The 22,505-nt window shown below is 39.3% G+C and overlaps 1 long non-coding RNA gene across 1 annotated transcript; it reads left to right on the forward strand.

Annotated features, from left to right (window-relative positions):
• Positions 1–18,293: 18,293 nt before the first annotated feature.
• Positions 18,294–21,496, forward strand: LOC113989278. Its single transcript, XR_003541191.1, has 3 exons — positions 18,294–18,353; positions 19,377–19,505; positions 21,412–21,496. It is a non-coding gene; the product is annotated as an uncharacterized LOC113989278 (long non-coding RNA).
• The last annotated feature ends 1,009 nt before the right edge of the window (positions 21,497–22,505 follow it).

Raw genomic sequence — 22,505 nt, forward strand, 5'->3', positions numbered from 1 at the left:
CTTAAGATTGGGCTTCTGCAATCAGAAATTTCCAACTGCCCAAAGACTTTTTAAACTTACTCTTTTGTAAGCTGTCAATAGGTGACTGAAGTAATGTAATCTAGTTTTCTGGGCCACAGCTGTTGAAAAGGGAATCACCCTGTTATTCTCAAATGAGCTATTAAATAATGAGAGAGGATTGAGTGGTTTCTGGTGACTGCACTTGAAGTGTAGCAGACAGACATTAAACATCCTGTGCCTCCCATTTACATAAACATTGGTTTGGAAATCACTAATGTCAGTAGTCTTCAAAATCCTCAGTAACCACCTGGCTACCATTAGGAATTCGACATTACAAGCCTAACTTCAGGGCATGAGTGAGATGTGGGTTCAGGTTCGTGCCCAGGCTATAACCAACACCTGAGCTGGAAGCCAAAGGGATGCTTTTCCCACAACACTTGATAAGGGCAGAGGGAGGGGAGCAGAACATCAAAAGGACCAATAACAAGGATCAACAGAAGTATACTTAGACCTTTTAAGTCATCACTCCTTTTAGTTCCTCAAAAATTCAGACGGAGTACAGAACCACAAAAGAAAGGCTTCTGCTTTACAGAAGAAAATTATGTTTCCTACATGAATGCTTCTAAAGCCTCCATATGAAATTACATGTGACATATTTAAGGATATTCCTTATACCTAGTACCTGTACCAAAGTCATAAAAAAGCAGCATTCTCCACTGACTCTATGGGAAATGAGAGCTTCCTAAGGAAGATGCCAATGGCTGAGATATGAATGTCTCCCTTTGTCTGTTGTTGGGTACCCATTCAAGTGTGGCCAGGGAAAGCTCAGCATTATGCTTTAACTTTGGAGTAGGAGTTAGAGATATGAAATAATTTTAAATATTATGTAGAGATTCCCACAGAGATAATGACAGTCAAGGAGAGAATTTGATAAAGTAGGAAACAGAGAAAATGCTATTAGGCAGATTGGAAATCTGGGGTAATGTGGTGAAAAGAAACAGTCTGAAGAGCAGAGAAGTGTCTGGCAAATATTATATAACTGAAATTAGTCTGGCCAGCATTGGGTAGAGAAGAGCCAAAACCCAGAGCAGGCTCTGGTAAGGACCGCCCAGAAAGAAGAACTGGAATGGAAAAAATTTGTGAAGCACTTTCCAACTGTCCCAAATTCCTTTGTCAGTAATGTGAAGTGCTCTTTACAGATTGCCTTGGATGGGGTTGGAGGTGGTGAGGTAGTGTCTAAGCTTTAGCATGTACCTAGCAGCTTTCACTCATGCGCAAGCTGAATTGGAGGAGAGTTGAGCCCCCAGTATTTCTGCAGAGGAAAAACAGAAATTCTATTTAATTGCTGAATTTTTCCCAGTTTGCCTACCAACACTAAGCCATTGTAAGAATATTCAGCTCATTGTCTCCAGAAAAAGTACTACCAGTGGAGCAGCTGTGGTGTTTCAGTGAAGCATCTAAAATTAAATCTCATGAAGCCATTGAATTTCTTATTTTCCTATTCCAGTAAAGCCTATTTTCTGGTTCAAAAACATCTTGAGTGCCCTCAGCTTTTCATGACCTACATTCCATGCATTAGATAGTCTCGCCCTGCCTCCCCATCAGTGACAGACACCCAAGGACAAAATGTCAATAATATTTTCCCAGAAATAACGATGATGCATGTCTGAGTCAGGGAGAGAAAAACCAAAGGGTGTATAAACAATACATGCCCATAAAGAAGAAAATGATGTAAGAGAATCTGACAGAATTTGTTGTTTTCGTAATTTTATATAAACACCCATTATATTCAATATCGAAGTGGTGTTATTTGCCTTTCAAAGTGTTGGAGTGAAATAGTTGTTGTTTTGCCATTTTAAAAATATTGCTAAATTAGGAATCTTATTTTTTCCTATGATTCTCGATTGTGTAAAAGGGCAATTATTTTTAACTTGTATAATTCAAATTTGTGATGATACAATTCTAATTTTTTACCTGGATACTTATTAATGGCATCTATTAGCACGACATACAAGTGTTTTAACTATATATTAGGTATATATTCTTGAAACATTTCTAAGTAGTGTTACTACTGAAGTTTTGAAGTAGAGACACATAGAAATTTGAAGACAACCCAGAGCAACAAACAATGTAGTAGGCTGAAGCTGATGACAACCAGAAAATACAAAGACTTCTGAAACATCTCAACCTCCTTTTCTGTCTTGATCCATATGATTAAGATGTCATACTTTGGAACATGTAGCTTTCTTGATTGGACGAGATTAAAGACTGGGTTAAAAACCAAATGGGTTTGGTGGGGGTGGGTAATCTGTTGGTTTTTTTGAACAAAAAGCCAGATAATAGAATGGATCATAGAATGGATTGACTTGGAAGGCACCATCAAGATCATCTTGTTTAAATCATCCTGCCACAGGCAGGGATTCCTTTCACTGCACCAGGTTGCTCAAAGCTCCATCTAACCTAAACACTTCCACGGATGGGGCATCCACAACTTCTACACAACCTGTTCCAATGTCTCACCACCCTCACAGTAAAGAATTTCTTCCAGACATCTAATCTAAACCTACTCTCCTTCAGCTTAAAGCTATTCTCCCTTGTCCTGTGCATGCTCTTTTAAATAGTCTCTCTCAACCTTTCTTGTAGGTTCCTTTCAAGTACCAGAAGGCTGCAATTAGGTCACTCCAAAGCCTTCTCTTTCCAGGCTGAATAATCCCAATTCTCTTAGTGTTTCCTCATAGCCAACATGTTGATGATGGACTTTAGAAGGTACAGAAAGAACAGAAAAGGTTCTTTTAGCAAAGTATGCTATAATTTGAGTAACCAGTAACATCTTATAAAGAAATAGGGTAGGAACAGGGCAAATAATCAGTGATTACCACCAAAACATCCCCATGTGACTTAGGGAATTTAAACTTCAGGTCGTATTTTTTCATCATTCTGTGACAACTGATGTAGTTGAGGGAATCTTAAATAGAAACTTCATTTTTTGTGGTAAGGCACTTGTAACATTTAGGACAATAATTGGAAAATGTTGATGCATGTGATAATGTTTGTCTTTGTAATCCCATTCACACTAAGGAGAAGTGTTTATAGATTGAGGTAGTTCATCCACTTGTATTAGCAAATCAGTTGCACGGATTTCAGCAGAATATGCTGTGTGGCTTCAGTGGCTGGATGAAAAATTTTCATTGGAATTGCAAAGTGCAATGCTCCAGCCAGTGTTTTGCTGTGACTCTGTTACAGAGGGCCTTTATGCATCTGTTTCTGTGTGCAAAAGAATTGGTATTCAGATTCTGTACTGTGTTTTGTAAACATTCTGCTTGTCACACTGTAAATTGTTTTTCTATTTTGAGGGTAAGTCTGTGGGCTCTGGGTGTTTTGAATAGGCCAATGAACTGAGATACCAAATTTTGTTACATAAAGAGACAAGAAATTTAATGATATGAATCTAGCCCATAGGTCTCTAACTTGGTTTCCTAAGAGAACTTTGATTCACCAGCATTTTTGATTCATTGACCCTTGGAGTGCAAATAATAAGTTTGTATGAAGTACACAGGCTCTCTTTGAAGAGCAAGGGGAAAATTAGACATCTTGGAAAATACATAACACATGTATTAAGCAAGGAAAAGATTAATGTTAACCAACAGGAAATACTAAGAATGGAGTTTTTATGTGTTATGAATACTATCCCTCTCCAGAGCATAGACTCTGGATTCAAGCCTATAGAATGGTGTATCCATACATTTTTAGAGCTTAGAGGGTCTTCTGTGGCTGGAGATTTACATCTGTTTTTTTAAAGAGTAATGCTCATTCTTTTCTTTAAAAACAGGACTCCTAAAGACAAAAGTGGTACCTTTGTTTTATATGAGTCTTAAGATTTAAGCACTTACCATGGAAAGAGCTGGTCCAGATAGGCACTGACTGAGGGGCATTCACCCATGCTGTTCACACCAGTGCTCTGGCCTCCTGGGCTGTGCTGTGGAGAACTGGAGCTCTCCCTCTCCACTCTGCCAAAAGGAATTCAAGGTCCAACAGGGAACAAAGCCAAGAAGGGGTATGCAAACTTGTGGCTAGTGTGGAAGAGGGAGTCTTGGGTTTTGTTCTGTTCTAGGACAGCTAAAATTTGCACTGAAAATTCTTTGAACAGAATGTGGAACTGAGTTTTTGGTGTTTGATGCTGAATGCAAAGGAAAGCTTTGCTAGTGCTGGTATGACACAAAGTAAGACTGCACAAAGTCAGAGGCCAAGACAAACAGTGGAAAAAACAGTGACTGACTCTTTCTAACCTCAACTGTAGGTGAAATAGCACCTTAGGTTTTTCCAACCACAAGGAAATCTCTGGGTTTTTTTGGTTTAGTATACAAAATTCAGAAAAAGCATCCAGAATGGTTTGTACTTTTCTACTTGGGCTTCAAAAATAAAGAACAGAACACTGAACAGAACTGTGGGCATTTTAAGTTCTGGTACCCAGAATAACATTTCTTATACCGAGAAGAAACATAATGAAATCTGATGTGATGAAAAAAAATAATACACAGGGAACATTTCATATTTTAGGGAATTATCTGTGTTGGCACATGAACTATCTTTAAAAACTTCACAGACAAATTTAGAGACCAAAATCCGGCACTCAAATCTTAGGAAATAATTCTTTGAACCCAAGCATTTTCATTCCATGGGTATCATGAAGCATTCTCCATAAGCCCACTGCGTCATCCTAGTACCAAATGAATTACAAAAGGTCTATTTATTGTTTTTCTACTGAATACTGATTTTTGGGCTATTCAAATTCTTTCATTACTCCTTGTGTTCTGGGACATGTTGTAGCTGGAAATTACTGTAATTATGAGTTAGAAGCTCTTTGTCTATTTCAGTCACATCTGAGCATTTTGCAGCAAAAAGTCACCAGAATTCAAACTGATATGGAAGAGACATTTTTAGGCACTTCATCTGGTGATGATGTAGTCATTAAATACACCAGAGGAAAAATAATCAACATTTGGGCATAGAGGGCAGTGCCATCTTAACTACAGTGCCCATTTCTGACTAGCCCTGGTTTCCTATTTTTTGTGAAAGAAATAGAGGTATTTCATCATATGTCATTGCTGAACACAGCAGGGTGCTGTGAGGCAGTTAAATAATTTATAGCAGAAATAAATTGACATAATTTATAGAGACCAGCTGTGAAGAAGAAAAATGCACATAGATCACCAATGGGTTTCGCAGCTACTATCTGGCAACAGCAAAGGATGAGGCTTAGGAAGCTGGGTATACATTACAAGCTAAAAAAAGTATGTTATGACTCTTAACTTGTCACTTCATGTCTCACCTTCTCCAACATGTTCCTATGACTGCATTGATTCTCCTGGGCTTCTTATCCAAGTAATTAATCCAGGCCCAGTTCCCATCCTCCAGCAAAGGTTTAAATCTTTGTTCACTCATTTTCAGTGTCATTCCCTTCACTGGTCTGTCTTTGTCCTCTATTCAATTCTCGATAGACCACCTTTCCTCTCTGCTTTCTCACATCTAAGTTCATGTTTCAGCTGCATTTTTATTGCCTGGTTTCTGTACCAAAATATATGTATCTCAAAGAGGTGGGAATCTGGAAGAGACAGATGCCCTAATTCTCATTTTGAAAGACCAGCACTAAAGGAGTCATGAGAAGCTTAAAATTATTCAGTGAGGACAGAATTGGTACTGTTTAGCTTTTAAAACAGAAACTGTTTCTTCTGAGCTCATTTTATCTATGATTTCATAGGAGTTTATCTCATAAAACTTTGTCTAGATTTAGTAGAAAGCAGTGAAAGCATATTTCATGTAAAAAAGCATCATTTTCACTGTATTTTCAGTATGTGTTGTAGCATAGGCTTCCAGCTTCTCCAAGAAAATGTCTCTGTACTTTTAACACTGCAAAAAATGTTCAGTTCTCCTGTTGGTTTTTTTCTTGAAGAAAGCTGAGAAGTTGCACAATTTTGGCTGATACTTGCCAGTAAAATTCAACCTAAGGCAAAATTTTGTGAGCAACATGTAAAATTGCAGCCCAAACCATTCAGATCTGGCAAATCTATAAACTGTTAAATGGAGAGTCTTGTAAGTGGAAGTGTCAGTAATGTTTAACAGTAGGCAGTGCTACCAACTCCACCTATAAGATATCTTAAATCTTCTATTAGGTCTATACATTAAATCATGCTAAAAGTAATAAAACAGTAACAAACATGTTTTTATCAAACTTGAAATGTCATAAAAGGCTTTGCAGCCTTTAGCTGATATATAAATGTAGATTCTGATCTCACAGTATATCCTAAGCAGAGGCAGAAGTCAATGCTTTTCAGTTGTGGTGTCAGTATTCCCACAACAGTGTGTTGGCAGAGCTTCACTACCTTGATCTGCTACATAAAATTTCTGTGGGAGTTCCTGTGCTCTGCAGTTCATGGCCTGAAATCTCTGCTCAGTCGTTCTAAGGACCAAGTCCCACTGAAGTCAAGTTCCCCTGAGAGAGTATTGAGCAATAACTGGACAAGGACCTCTGTGTGTAGAAATGTTTTTACTGTAATGCTACCCATGTTGTGTAGCTATTGTGATGTTTTTATGATAAGGGAGAGCGGGATCAGGGTGTACACACGGAGGAGGGAGTAAGGGAGCAGCTCAATAATTAACATCTAGCAGACCTAAATTCCTTCTCAGTTGCTGGAAAGCAGCTGTTAAAGGGATTAAAAGAAAGAAGAAAGAACACAGTTGCTTCAGAAAAGTAGATCCACTAATATCTTCCAGAGTTTATGTTGAATCTGTGGTGAGCAAGGAAACGGAGAATGGAATGAAATGTCAGGGATCAAAATAAAAAAAGAAAAAAAGTTGGAACAAAGAGAATTAAATGCCTTGAAATGCCCATACTTTAACCCATCTGTCATAGCTACCACAACTTCCTCTTTGTAATTCATGATAAACCAAGGTACCCTTCCAACTCTCATCACTCCAGGCCTAAAGGAGCCATATAAAGTTTTTTCTTCTACCAACTTTAGTTAATCCCCAACCCTCTCAGGAATTCCTAATGTACCTTCTCTCATGTACCTTTTCCCTCTCTACCTTATGTCCTTGCGTAACAATTTTGGTTGTTTATAAGAATTTATTTTGCCTGCCTGAGGCTCCTATATTACTTCTGTTACTGTATTGTACAGAGACAGCTGTAAGCACCAGCTATAAGGTCACAGCAGAAGTATCAGTTTATTGGATCAAAATGTGCCTGATGAGATTTTGTGCTCGAGATGCCCTGGAGTGAGATGACAACTAGGGGTTAGCAACTGAGACAGTTGCTCTTCTTTGCCTCTTGCCACTGCTGTGGGTTTATTCTGCAGAATCAGAGATAGAAAATGAAAGAACGCTCCAGCACCAACCTTTGCTGATAATTATTTTCCTTCCTGAAGAAGCTGATTACTGTATTTTACACCACCTAAAAGACTGTCGGTGTGCTTATCCTCCAGTGTGCAATGATACTCGGAGGAACTGAGGAAAGAAGGAATGAAGAATACTATTAAATAGAATGTTTGCTAGATAAGTCAGTGTTACTTTTACCTATATTCCTTATTGTCTTTAAGAAATTATGAGAGATTTCTAATTGCCTTTGATGGAAATAATAATTTCTGCCATTTCATTGCTCTTCAGATGCTCTTCTGTGGGGTAATGGGTTGTTTGCCCCACTGCAGAGGAGGCTTTTACTTATCCAGCTTCAGAGTTCCTGCATACATGAATCAGATTTTCAATTGCCTCTTATCAGTAAAGAGAAAGGTGTAAAGAAATTAAGCAGAGATGAATTATCAGCAGTGGAGAATCTTAACTATCCCTCTGACTGATGATTACAGACTGAGCCTTCTGAGAGCAAACACTATTTTAAAAGAAACTTTCGAAAAAGAGGAGGATGTAGTCCTTAGGTACAATGGGACTGCATTGAATATGTCAAAGATGATCATACTAGACTAATTCCCACTCAGAATGCCAACTTTCCTGAAGGTATTTAGAAGACAAATACCAACAGAAATGAACTATGTTTCTAATAATGTAGATGAATGGAGCCCAGGCTTATGAATTCTCGAGGAAAATGAATAAAGACAATTTCACGCTGGCTTCTTGGCATAATGATAAAATAGAAGGTCTGTACTGCTGGACTGAAAAGGAATATGACTATTCCTGAAATCTACAGTCATCTCTTCAACCTGTCGGGCCTATTTCCCCTGTTCTTGCTGTGTTGGGAATGCTGGTTCTTAACACTCCTTGGGCTTTGTGTTCTCCTCAAAGTGACATATCTGGTAAAATGTACTGGCAGGATTAATACACAATAGGAATTCAGGATATTTGCTGAATCTGGACTTTATAATAGCATGGCATGGAGTTTCATTTCATAAATGAATTTAAAAGGAGTAGGATAACTACACTTTCAAGTAGGCTGGCAAGCAGACAGGGGACCATAAATCAAGGTTAATGATAATGGCAATGCTCCAGTTTGGAAGGGAAGATGAACATAAGGAGTATTGCAAGAATTGGTGCTAGGCCCAGCTTTTCTAAAAGCCATTATTTATTGTGTTAATGGAAACTAAAGAACACTGAAGTCAGAGCTATTGCCAAAATCTATGGAAGATGGAGAAGACGTCTTGCCTAGCTTCAGCTGAGTACTACTTGCTGAGAACATTTTAGTTTTCTAAATTATCTTGGAATAAAAAAAAGAAGATAAAAAGGTACCTCAAAAAGTGACAAGTCTAAGAGAGGAAGGATGTACTGTCTAGAAGCATGTTTTTATATATTTGGGAAAAGTCCAGATGAGTATAGTAGTCACATCACTGAAGTACTTTCAGGATGAATAAATACTATTAAATCTGGAAAAAGGTTAAATTATGTTCCCCACTGGATTTTCTTTGAACTGAGATATACAGCTGGATAATGATATTTTGAAATCTTAGTGTCAATAAAGAAATTTTGACAGAGATCAAGAAGTAAAAATCAGCTTTTAACATTTAATAGTCCCAGAATCAAGGGGTTTCATTCTTCATGTGTAAAGTTCAGATAAGTATTAAATAATTTAGTTACAAGAAAGAAATATGTGTTGAATTTGAAGAGTAACAATGTTGAATGAGAAGTCAATGGATTAGTTTAACGAAGTTAAAAAAAAAACACCCCTTTGGCCAAATTATGAGTAAGAAAACCTGCTAAAAGTATTTATTTAAAGATGAAAACAGCCAGGGGAGTGATAGCCCAAGGGGCATGAGTAAGCAGAATGAACTCAGTGTAAGCCGAATATTAAAATTATTGCTTAATACTAAACTTCTTCAGACTTAGAATTTTTTTTGACAGAAAGAAGATGGAAGCCCAATAACATCAGAGTTGTGCTTTTGATGTTGTTGGTTTTGTTATTTTTAGCTAGTTTTACAAAACAATTGGTGCACACTGGAATGTCTTCTTATGTTACCGATGGTGTGGGCAAATCAGAAGTGAAGTGAAATATAAGTGGCTCTCTAAAGACAGAAGAAAAGAATGTCTATCAATGGTATTGTAGTAAGTTTTTATCACATCTAAGAAAAAGTGAATAAAAATGAAATCGACACACTAATTCAGTGGTCAGGTCCTTTCCCTGAAAGATGCAAATATGCTCTTCTAATTTTACCGCATTTAGTAGCTGTGCATCCTATTTCTACTGTATCCATAGTACTTGGACAAGGTATTTAAACAGGTCTTACAGCAAGCACTGGAACACAAGTCTACTCTCATAAAGGAATACCTCAAACTGAAAAAAAGAAGGGTAATCTCTTGGCCTAGTGAATCTTTTATAACTCCAGGGGAAGGCTGGCTGTCTAGAAGGGTGCATGAAGTCATCCTCCAACAGTTCAGTGTTTAGATCCCATTCCTAGGACATGTGTCTTTAATATTCCTTGGGCTAAGAAAACAATTGGAAATAGGTGTTTCACAGGCTGCTTGAGTGCTCTGCCCTCTGCGTTAACAGATGACAAACCAACACTACAACTGCCAAAACCTTTGCTGACACTTCCATGAAGAACCTTGCTTGGTAGACATGCTGTACAAATCTTTAGTTTATAAGAGTGATATAGTCATAGAATAGTCATAGCCTTCTGAAGTAACTGATGTGCTGGACTTTTCTGCACTGTCAGTGCTATAGTGTATGTGGCTGGTCCTGACTGGGTACGTAAGTCACTGGTGAAAATGAAGACATTGGGAGGCCACCATTTTGCAGTTACACAGCCTGTGTCACATTTCTCACTTTATATTGGTGATTCTGAAAAACATAATGTGCTGACAGCAGAATCTACCTGGAAACTCACTGGAAAAAACAGTCACACAGGCAATAAAAGCTCCAGAGCTGACTCAGGAAGCAGGCGTGGAGGACTGGTATCTCTGCAGGCTGCCTACTTGCACTACATCACCTGTGTTAGTAATCCTGAAGTAGTGATTGTCTGGAAACAATTTGCTTTAACTATATTCAGGAGTTCGGGAGCCCATTTCTACCTGCCCAAAAGCAATTCCCTACACTGCAAGTAGTCCATTAAAAAACACAGAATTCCTGTTCAGGGTTTAAAAAAAAGAGGCTTTTGCTTTTTGCAGCTCTATTTGGATTTTTATTGACTGAACGTAGCAGACTATTATTTCACTTGTCCTGTAAAAATGCACAAGCTATGAATGACATCAGTGTCAGAGATAAAAAGGAAAGGCCAAGGTCTGCAAAGGAGCTTAAGGTACTTAAGTCCAGAACATAGATCCTTGTACTTTTTTTCATACCTTTCAAAGAAATGGAATTCCCATCAGTGCAGATTTCTAGATGTCTACATTTCTGGTAGACATTTCTGGTGTTAGTAATATGGTTTTCCTACAAAATCCTGACAGCAAATCAGTATGTAAGCCCTCTCAGGGTTCCTAGGCTTCACACGTTTTGTCAGTCTTCCTCGTGATGTCCCTGTCCCTTGGGGCATGCTCTCAGGATGTGTTCCCTTTGCCTGGGGCAAAGCTGGGACAAGAAGGTGAAATCTCTAAACTTTGACAGAACAGTGATTAAGACATTCCATGGATGAAAATTTTTCCAGTGTCTGGTTTGGCCCAGGTGTTTTTTGCCAAGATCTGTGTTTTCTGTATAGGTCAGTGAAGCCCCTCCTGTCTGTAGCTCCCCTCAGTTTTGGGTGAACACCTTCTACAGAAGGAAAAGTGCATGTCTAAGTGCCTGCCAGTCTGTCAGGAGAGGATCCAAAACATTGGGCTGTTGATAGACAGACTGACTTTGGTTCTCTTGAGGTTTCTCAATGTATTATTTCACTGTGGAGAAGCTGTTGAATAATCATTGGATTGTGGAGGAAAGTGGTGAAAAGTGTCTTTACTATCATTGGTAAGACACTGTGCCCAGTTTATGGGCAACACAAATCTGGCTTCCCTGCCTAGATGAGTGTTGTGCTCATGTGGATATTTGGCAGCGAGGGAGATCTGCATCATTGCTAAAGGTGCTTTGTGAGAAAAGTGCTGGGCTAAGCTGGGGCCTCATTCTAGGCAAAAGTTGTCCTGGTTCCTAAGAAAGGGTATCAAACCCCCATACTTTCAGGGATGTAACAAGCACCCCATAGGACTATGATGGACTAGAAAGCAGAAGACCTGGTCTAGGTTCTCTAAAGTTTGGGAAGTTTCAGATCGTAGGCCTCTAACCACCAGAAGAGGGGCAACACTAAGCCAAGTTAAAGTACCCACACAGTATCTTCTGATGTGGAAAAACATTGAGTCTCTGAGGAGACACAAGAAGGCCACAGCTTTTAATGGGAAAATGGATGCCTGAGTGGCAAACACATGAAAACCATCAGGAACACTGTAGAAACAGTTTTCTTGTTTCTGAACTAGGTATACTATTTCCTGTCTGCATCATAGATCAGTCCAGGATGGATGTTTAACAAGCTCTTACGCAGGCTTAGATAGCACTTGATAGCTTTGAAATGCTGCAAATAGCCCTGCCACTGTCTACAGGGTGTGTTGAAAGTGAGGCTGAAAAAGTGGGAATCGAAACAGCATTCTTGGTGTGGGTGCATCTACTTGTCACCAGCTATTGGCAAGGTGGATGCTGTGTCAGGGCTGTACCTGCTGTCAAGTCTGCATTTTGAGACAATGTGTTCTTGCCTCAGATCTTCAGGTCTTCCTGATGTTTCGTGTAGTTACTAATGGTAAAAAATATATCTTATTTAAAATTTTATTTAAAGACCTGTTGTCTGGCTCAAACCAGATCTTTAATTTTCCGAACACTTGCTAGTATCTACCTTGACTACTGTTAAAATAAAAATCCATTTGCTTCTCTTTAAGTAATGCCGCTCAAATATGGTCGCTGCAAACTGCAATTTCCATCTAATGCTTGAACTAGACCTCATGAAATTAGATGCTGAGAAAGATTTACGAGTCACTGAGGCTCAAGCTAATGTGCTGATAGCTGTGGAATTTCAGATGTTTAAATACAAGTACTCACAGCTGCAGCAGGAATTTCCTAATTTGCCAAGAGCCCTTAGAAAATAACCCTCCAAAACGGTAATTTAAGATTTAAATTGTATGTGCACACTTGATTTTTATACAATTTTATATAGTCCTAACAAACAATAAAAAATAATTGTGGAATCATCTTAATATGCAGAATTACTTCTGAGTGTGGAACAAGCAAGCAAGAGTGAGATGGACCTTTCTGACTACTCTGCCCCTGGGAATTCTCCTTGGTGCATACACCTTATGGCACCTGGTCTGCAGAATAGCTGCTAAAACCTCCAAAGTCCTCTGGGAAGTCTCTTACTGACTTACATTTGACTGAGACTTTCCTCAGCTTCTAAGCACAGCATACAGAGCCTAACAGACCAGCTCCTGCCTTGAATACTCATTTGAAAATTTCAGTGATGTTAAGTGAATATTTTACTTAGGTAGGGGCTGCAACACCAATTTCATTATTAAAAATAATGGAGGTGTAATGGAAAGCTGATTTATGAATATGTCACATGCCAAATCCAACTTTCAGGTTTCTTGGTTCACTTAATGTTGTTTCAAGATGTTAAATGGACCATACACTATGTTGTTTTCTGTAGGAAAGATAGAGTGCAATACACTTTTACAGGTTTCATCCTTAAATAAGTCTTCAGAAGAAGGATAAAAAGCTATTTAAGACAGATGATGTCTATAATCATGTAGCTCTTAAGAGTGTTATTATTTTTCCAGTGTCTATATGCTGGTATAATGCTGCTTTGGATACAGCTATGAATGTATATTAATAAAATTTTTTTACCAGTATAATTCCTTCCCTGGCCAAAATCAGCTATAGAAGTGTAAGCATATGTATGCGAGCACAACTATGTTTATACCATTACCAACCTCAGTTGAAGTCTTTTGTCTAGGCAAGCCCAAGCCCTTCAGCTCTTCAGAGAACACCAAAATGGCACCAACCTTAATGTTTAGAGATTTGACCCCTTTTTGTGAACAAAAAATAAATCACTTTACTTCTCTGTGTTTGGGGAATAGTCCTTAAGCGAACATGTTTAAAGAGTTGTCGTGCTTCCAACTGAGGCACTGGAAACATTTGATTTTTTTGCAGTGTCTTTCAAAAGATAGTTGTGTCAAGCGTGCCAAGTGTTTGATGTTGATATTCTGACAGGAGAACTTAGAAATGTATTGTTTGTGCTGGTTTTGGATAACACAAACATTTCCATGCTTTGATGAATCCTTGATGTTGTAGGTCTTTAGGGGAAAGACGACAACAACATCAAACTTCAGCCAAGGCATTTCCATTATATTTCAATTGCAGTCAGAAATCCATCTGCAGGGTAATCGTAGAATCCTAGAATGGTATGGGTTGGAAGGGACCTCAAAGATCATCTAGTTTAACCCCCCTGCAGTGGGCAGGGACATCTTCCACTAGAGCAGGTTGCTCACTCCCCCACCCAACCTGGCCTTGAACATTTCCAGGGATGGGGCATCCACGAATTCTCTTGGCAACCTGTGCCAGTGCCTCACTTCTCTCGCAGTAAAGAATTTCTTCCTTTTATCCAATCCAATCCAATCCAATCCAATCCAATCCAATCCAATCCAATCCAATCCAATCCAATCCAATCCAATCCAATCCAATCCCCTCTTTCGGTTTAAAGCCATCCTGTTTGTCCTTTTGCTACATGCCCTTGTCAAAGGTCCCTCTCCAGCTCTCTTGTACCCCCTTTAGGTACCGGAAGGCTGCTATAAGCTCTACCTGAAGCCTCCTTTTCTCCAGACTGAACAACTCCAACTCTCCCAACCTGTCTTTATAAGAGAGGTACTTCAGCCCTCTGATCACAACCTGGATGTGGACTGGCTAACTCACACCTGGGCTGGTGGTGAATAACACCCTATGAGAGAGCATTGTAAACCTAGTAGTACTTCTGTGCCAATATGTGGAGTTAATCTAGGACCAGAAGCAACAGCTTTGTGTCCACATTAGTAAAGATTAGTGAATATTAGTGAAGATATTAGTGAAGAGATGCAACACAGAAACATTTCAGAATGATCTGTTGATCAAGCTGGTTGCCTATCCATCCATGGCAGTATTTGCAACTCATATGATCCACTAATTGTTAAGGGAAGTGGACTGTGAATGCATTTACTTGTGAAGAAATACGTCTTCCAAAGTAGTGGAAATTTTACTCTTAATATAGCAAATGATCTTAATTCTGTGCCCAGAAGTGAATATCAGTTAGATGCAAATCCAGCTAATTGCTTTTTAATTTTTTTGATCATTGGAGAAGACAAAAAGACAATGCTTTTGAAGACATGACCTCAAGTTCATTGAAATCTGTAGATGCTTCTCTATTGTTTTTCATGGGCTCTTTCTCCATCCTCTAAGTGAGTTGGTATATGCAGTGCCTCAGCTTCCATGACTCATTATATTGCTCAGATGTCACACTGAGATGGAATGAATGTGTGATATCAGTTTAGGAGAATAAAAATCATTAGATAATTGTTCCAAGGGACAACCTATCATAAAATGAGGTTATGTGTTTTCAGTTAATCCTACTGTAGCCAGTCAGTACGTGTCATTCCGAGAAGACACAGTTGAGCTAGAATGATTTCCAGTTCACTCTGTGTTTTTGGGAATTCACTGCAACAAATGAATACTCAGTCTCTCCTAGGAGGAGAAGGAGCCTACTAGACATCACTGGGTGTGTGAAACAAATATCTTCCAAGGGATCAGCAACATCAGATGCTATTTGAGTGCTGATAAAACAAGGCACAGGCAGTTCAGAACAGGCCAGAATAAATTTTATACTTTGCTAAACAAATGTCTTTGCAAGTGCAAAGTCAGCAGTCAGTAAAAGCTTGTGGTCACAAGAAAATTGTGAGTTTTGTTTTCCCTCATTCCTTTTTTTGATTCTGAATTGCTTTTACTAAAAGGTTCTTTGATGTTTCCTAGAAGACTCTTCTCTTTTTCTTGCTATTTTAAGAGGTATGCTGCTGCAAAAATATTGCTGTGCCAAGCCATCTCCTGCAGTGTCAAACTTCTCTTCATTTTCAATGTTTTAAAAATAGTTATATATTTAAATATTCTCTAGCACTGAAGAACTGAATGATTCTCATTATGCTTTATATTGAACCATATGTATGTGACATAGGGCTATATAGGGCTTTATATTTTATTCATTAATTTAGTTTGAGAGAGTAGCTGTTTAATGTGCAGCCAATTCTGCCTTCTAAAGTCCTTCTAATCAAATGGGATAACCTTCTGATATAAATATTTAATTAAAAAATCCCCACACTTGTGTTAATTTTTATTCAGTATTGTAAGTTTCAAATTATTTTACATGCATGAAGGAACTGAGGTTACTCTCATGTAAACACTAAGACATTAACATTTATCTTCTACCTCCTAGTCAGCTTGTGTAAACATGCTCCAGTACAGTAAGTGGTTTAATGTTTAGGACTGAGTTTGGATATATGACAATGCTGTGTCTGCTCCTGTCTGTAGCTCTAACAGATCCAAGGCTGTATTTAACAGGGTAGCTAAACTGAGGCTGAAATTTCAAACTTCCTATTGAGTTTACAAAACTTTGGCCATAGCAAGGAGAGCAGTGTGGCATTGCCTACATTTTAGGGACTGGGGTCCAGCCTCTGGGGTCTGTGGCTGTGCAGGCATCACTGTGTTGGTTAAAGGCTCTTATGTCCAGGACAGGGCTGCAGATGGTGTGTGCTGGGCTGGCACCACAGAGCGGGGTTGTGGAGGGTGACATGCGCCCAGTGCCACAGCCAGGCACCAGGAACCGCTGAGCACTGGAGTCCTTACACACAGCCTTTCTTGGGAGCTGCACCACGGCCACTGGAATTCGCTGTCATCCTGTTCAGGGGCATCATCTGGACTTGTGTCCTGAGCACAGACACTTGCTTTTCAAAGGCTCAACTCAGAGATGACTCTTAAAGAACAGTTGGAGGGAGAGAAGGTTAAGCCAACACTGGCCTCTTAGATCATATCCTGATGACTACAAATTGGGCTTGGAAATGAGAAAAGTGGGCTGATTTTCTTCCTTTTTTTTTTTTTTTTTTTTTAATTTGTGTGACGGTTTTCAATTAGTCCTGCAGCCTTATAGGGCTCCTGGCTGGGCTTTGCCTCAAGCTGTTGTGTTGAGGCAAGAATAGATGTGCATGTGGGAGGCTTTACAGAGAAAGCAAGCTACCAGTAAAACTTAGCTGTTTCCAGGATTAACTGCAGCTGAATGAGAGATTTCTACATCACACTTAAGAACTTAGATTACTAGTCAGTTATAGCTGACTTTTTTGGAGCTAACCTCTAACCCCTGTGCCTGGCTTTTTCTCTCTACTGAGGATATATACCTCCCTCCTTGTATCTCAAAGAGGGGTTTAATATCTATTTTATATTACCTCATCCCTTCCATCTTTCCACCAGTAGGTGACTTCTCCTGGGAGAAGTACTTAGGATTTTGTGTGGTCCAGTTCTGAAAGACTTTGGACACAAGAAACAGCTTCTTTCCTTATGGGACTGCTTCACATCCTACCTCATTTTAGGGGTAGAAATAGTATTCCAGTTTAAATTTCTTTTTTTCCTAACTTCATCCTATGAGAGCCTGTTTAATTATACCAGGCAAGGAACCAATTCTCGTTCAGCCAAATTGGTGCTAGCTAAGTTCAGGTTTGATGAGTCTAACTTCCCTTCAGCTTGGAAAAGAACCATGCATGTGACAGAGTGGTAAAGCAAAGACATTCCTCTGCTAGTGTTGAGTGATTTTGCTGACACCTGGACACCTTCACACCTTGGCACGAGCCTGAGGGAAAACGGACAGTCTGGGCCCATATCGCCACTGTCCATCCAGATTTTCCATCAATTTGATTTCTTTTTCTACAAGCTACTAAAAATGCTGGTTTTTCTATTTAAAATAAAATAAAACTAAACCCCTCTGTTTTTCAGACCACTGTTCTTTGCCACAAGTGAGACTGAATCATATTTCTTCATTTCCCCTCCCTGTCTCACTTCCGCAATCCAGGCTACAGGTAAATTTGAAATGCTCTGTGGCAGGGCACATATGCTAAACCTTTTGAAAGGATTCTGGAAAGAAGTTTAGAGTTTATTAGAAGATGGAAACACTTCTGTTTCTAACGTGCAATTAGGGAATTGCAAATCTGTCCTAAAAATCCAAATAGTCGGGATAAAAACATCCAACAGCCTAATACCCCTAGTAACATCCAGGCCTGGCATTTAAGTTAAACATCTCTCCCTTTCAAGGTGTGATCCTTTTCACTCTCCCCTTCATGGCCACAAAGCAACATTTAATGCAATGTGCCCACTGAGAAAATCCACTCCTTCTGCTCTACTAAGGATTCACCCCCTTCTCTTCTACCGTTCCAAAAATCAGGGAAAGGGTTGCTTAAGATCTGACACTTGTCTTTGTAAGAGAAGTTGTTTAACAGCAGTTGGGCAAGTTTGGATTTTTTCCAGAGCAATCCCTAGTGCTGCAGCTGTGAGAGTCCTGTAAAAACACCAGCCTGAATCATTTACTTGCTGTCCTTTGCCATTGCTTTATCTGTGAGCAAACTAAAAACAAAGATGAATTATGAGGCTCCAAGTAACTATGTTGAGTGTAGCATTTGAGATGATGGTGTGTATTTAACAAGAAATGTTTTATAATTGAAACAGAAATAGTAGGAGCTAAACATAGACTTTTAAATTCATTTGGAATCTGGAGTTGGCAGTTTTGTCTTTATGGTATTTGTATGATTTCCTTATTTGAACCAACATGAAGTGCTTCTTTTTTTTTTTTTTTTCAGAATACAAGCATTTCAGTGATCCAATATTTTTGGCACACATCAGAATGGAATATCTGGTAATTACTAGTCAAAATTTAAAATCAGATTTTTTTTCCCTTTACAAAAGGTTCCTGTGAAGATGTCAAACTAGGCATTAGTGATCCCTCAAAGGGTGACAGCAGGAAGCAATAAGTTTCTGTGCAATCTATTATTTTTATTTAATTTTGATGAAAAAGACCAGGGTGGTGTTACTTTCACTCTGATTGCAGAGATACATGAGTTACTTTCTTCCACACTAATCATAATCCAGAAGTGCTCAGATACACCTGAGTCTGGTGTGCGCCATTTTATTGCTGCCATGCCAAGTTAGAAAGTCCTCTTGTGTGATTTCCCCCTTGAAATCCTCCTGCAGAAATCACTGCACACTTCCCCAGACATTGTGGATGTTCTCAAAATTCTTCTGGGTAAACGAAAAGCAGTCTCCTTTTCTGTAGGGCAGCACAGTCAACAAAAAACAAGAGCACTTTGGGTTGCCATTGCCCATGGATACCTGGCTATTATGGGCAGTACAGTGTGTGGCAGAAAAGCAACAAGGGTAATAAAAAGCAAAACACTAAGGTTTCTTAGTCTTTAAATTGCCCAGTAAATGGGCAGTAAGCCATCATGAATGGTTCTCTTACTGAACTGTAGCTGCCTATAAGTTAGGAGTCTGGTCTCAGCTAATTGTTTCCCTCTAGGATTGGGGAGAAAGAGGATTCATCCCACCATAACACATGATTAATACTGTCTGTTAAAAGTGTGCCACTCTGCTGATTACTGAAAAATCCTGGATGTCAGTTCAAAGTCAAAGAATCCTATTCTAAGAACAGAATTACACACAAAACCTGAAAAAACCGTGTGGCCCAATAATTAACTTGAAAGTGTTCCTTTAGAAGAGATTTTTTACAAATTTTGTTTCCAAAACAAATCATTTGGCTAAAAATAACAGCACTGCTTCAGTTCAATCTCAACAGAAATAAACAAACAAAGAAAATATTTTTCATTAAAAACAGCAATTACTGCATGACAGGATATAACTTTCTACCACATTCTATTTCTAGCTGCAGACTTTCTGAAAATGCACCAACAGCCCAGTGGCAGAAGTGGTATTGTTGAATGAGCTCTCTGTTGACAGAGCTTTCCTATGACAGCAAGTCTCATCTTCACCTCTCCATCAGGTCTGCCAGGGGGTGAGTTCAGAATTAAGTCAGGAGGGGCAAAGACATCACGACATCATATTTCAGCCCTGCGAAAAAACAAAGAGCACATACTTGGCAGCATTGTAATTTCTATGGTTACTTATGAATAACAGCACAGCTGGGGAACTGTTGCTACAAGCCACTACCAGAGATCATTTGAGAGATCACACTTAAGAAGATCCATTAAAAAAGCACTGTTTTTTTTCCTCAGGAATTATAAAACTAAGGACTGTAGGTTGTACTCTTTACATTAGTTTCAAGTGGACTATCCTGTGAGTCATAAATTTGCCCTCATTACTGTCGTTGTTTAGAAAGCAAGAAGAGGAAGGATGACTCTTTATTTAAGACACTAACCAGGACTGATTGTTTCTGGACAAAATCTTGACCAGGAACATGATTTACTTGGATTTTGTTGGTCTCAGATGTTGATGTCTCCCTTGCTAATGCAGGCCAATGCTTCATGCAGCTTGGAGAGACTTTTTGGCCAGGGAGACCTGTATCAAGGCTTCTCTTTCTACCAAAGGGACAGTAATACAATTTTCCAGCAAAGTCCGGAACAAATAATTGAGTAACCCTGAATCAGAATGGTTTGGAAGCTCTGACACAGACTTCCTGTGTGACCTGGGTGAAATGGTTGGTTTGTGTTTTCAGTTTTGTTTGTATTTCCTTTCTTAGCTGTTAGGACAGCAGTCATGAAGCCCTGGTAACTTCATTGCAATACAATATATCTTTAAATAATTGATGGAACAGATTTTAAAAGCCTTTTGGCCAAGGAAAGTCTATTTCTTTGTTTTACACAGTGCCTTATTCAGAAGGGAAGGCAAAATTCATCCTTGTTTTTGCCTGCCATGCACTAACTGTGGGCTCCTCTGAAGAAACTCCATTCCTGAAACAGCCAGGGATAACAAAGACTTTAAGAACTTATTTTACTTTTGCAAGTTCAAAGAAGTAGCATGTTGTCAGGGGATGGAACAACTGTTATTTTATATGCTTATGGGTAGAATTGTAAAAGACACCGTTAAAAATACAAAATAACTACTAAGCATAGAATCACAGAATAGTAGAATCATAGAATGGTTTGGCTTGGAAGGGACCTTAGAGATCACCTCGTTCCAACCCCCTTACCATGGGCAGGGATGTCACCCACTGGGTCAAGTTGCTGAATTAATGCCCTGAACCTGTGAGTCGGCCCACAGAAATGCACTGTTGCATCAATGCAAATGTTGTGTTTTGACATTTTATTCAGTGGAATGCAGGATTAGTATCAGAAAAGACAAATTAAATCCATGTAAGCCCTTTTACAAGACTCTTTTTTCTGCATACTGTCCCTACACACAGTGGAATAAGCACATCATCCCAAATGAAGCCACTGACATCAGTAGAGTTTCACCTGGGACAGATTTGGCCTACTTTTCCTAATTGCATCATTACCCTCAAGCTATGCTGAACAATTCATTAGTGGCAGACAGCTGAATTTCTGAAAGTGTGTGTAACCTAACTCTAACCACCACACAGTAGAAACTACTCTCAGTAGCTCCTCTGGCCAACCAAGGACACCATGAAATTGAACAAATAAATATAAACAAAGAATGTTTTTCAATTTGCTGTCCATCTGGAGTGCTGGATATTTTTCCAGCTCTGAAACTAAGGCATGTTTGCACATTATTAAAGGCAATCCTCTTTACCTTCTGCTCTCTCTGATGACCTCAATGAATTCAAGAGCATTCCTATAGATTAGAAGTTTCCCTTTTCACCACTTTCAAAGAATAAGCCAATATGCCATGGGTTGCTTAATTTTTAAAATTGGTTGCTTAAATCTTTTTTGTGTTTTATCTAAAGGCCAAAGTATGATTTCAATTTTTATTCTTTCTTCCTGAATGCATATTTTCACCTGCAGGTTAAATTCCTACAAATAATGAGGCAATGCTGGGCACGGCTCCTGGCTGAGGGGGGCTGAGCTGCTGGAGCAGTGGCTGGGCTGGGGTGGCAGCGACAACCAGCTCTCCACTGCAGCTCCCAGGCCATTCCCCATGGGAGGTGTTTCCATGCTGCTGCCCTGTCGAGGAGTCGAGGAGAGTCGAGGAGCACTGAGGTCACTACCAGACACGGCTTGAATTGTGCCAGCTGGCTGGAGAGCCTCACAGCCTTTCTGAACTTGCTTGATTTACCAGCAGAGGCTTAACCTCGGAGTCTGCTGAGGCACCTTTCACTGGCAGGTACATGCTGGATTCCTTTTTTGCTTTTGCCTATTACCCAGCTTAAGAAGGAATGGTATTGCTTCATCTCTCTTGTGTTAGACTCTGGATAAACAGGATGTTTCCTACAGAACTTGCCATTTGACTGAAGTGTCTAATATCCAGTGTAGGACATAATTAAATAAATATCCCCCCCATCCAAAAAATCTTAGTTCTTGGCTAAAGTTTCATTTCTTAAGACAAAAAAATTACCTAATCTGTAATGTTGTTATTAGTCTCATGTTCTTGCTCTCTCTCTGATTCATGATCATATTTTTTCTCAGTAGCGGTGCTTCACGGGTAGAGGGACCATCATTCCATCATGGGATACTCTTCCTTCTCCCCATGATGGCTGTAGGTAAATAATCACAGGCTTGTTTTTGGATCTCACCAGAGCCATTTGGGTGCAAGTGCAGCAGATATGGGGATATGTGAATGTAGACTTACAGCTATCTGCCCTAACAAATATTCCAGTCAGGAAGTGAATACTTTTGTTAGTGTCTGCAGAAAATGGGGTTCATCTCACCCCACCACACACTTTTAAAATAGCTGTTATGAACTGTACCCTACAAGTGTCTGTTTCTATTCATATAAAGGCATTCAAGATGAGCCCCTCAGCTGCACCATTCAGTTGATGTCTAATGCCAGGAGAGGCTGGTTCAGACACCAACCCCCTGTGTTGAGTGCAGGTCTAGATGGAGGGCTGCTCAGCTCATAGCCTGATGAACTATTGCAGATTGTGATTTCCTCATGCGGG

This window comes from Pipra filicauda, unplaced genomic scaffold (assembly GCF_003945595.2).
Source record: "Pipra filicauda isolate LSUMZ 115617 unplaced genomic scaffold, ASM394559v2 scaffold35_size7292922_pilon, whole genome shotgun sequence".
Taxonomy (NCBI): domain Eukaryota; kingdom Metazoa; phylum Chordata; class Aves; order Passeriformes; family Pipridae; genus Pipra; species Pipra filicauda.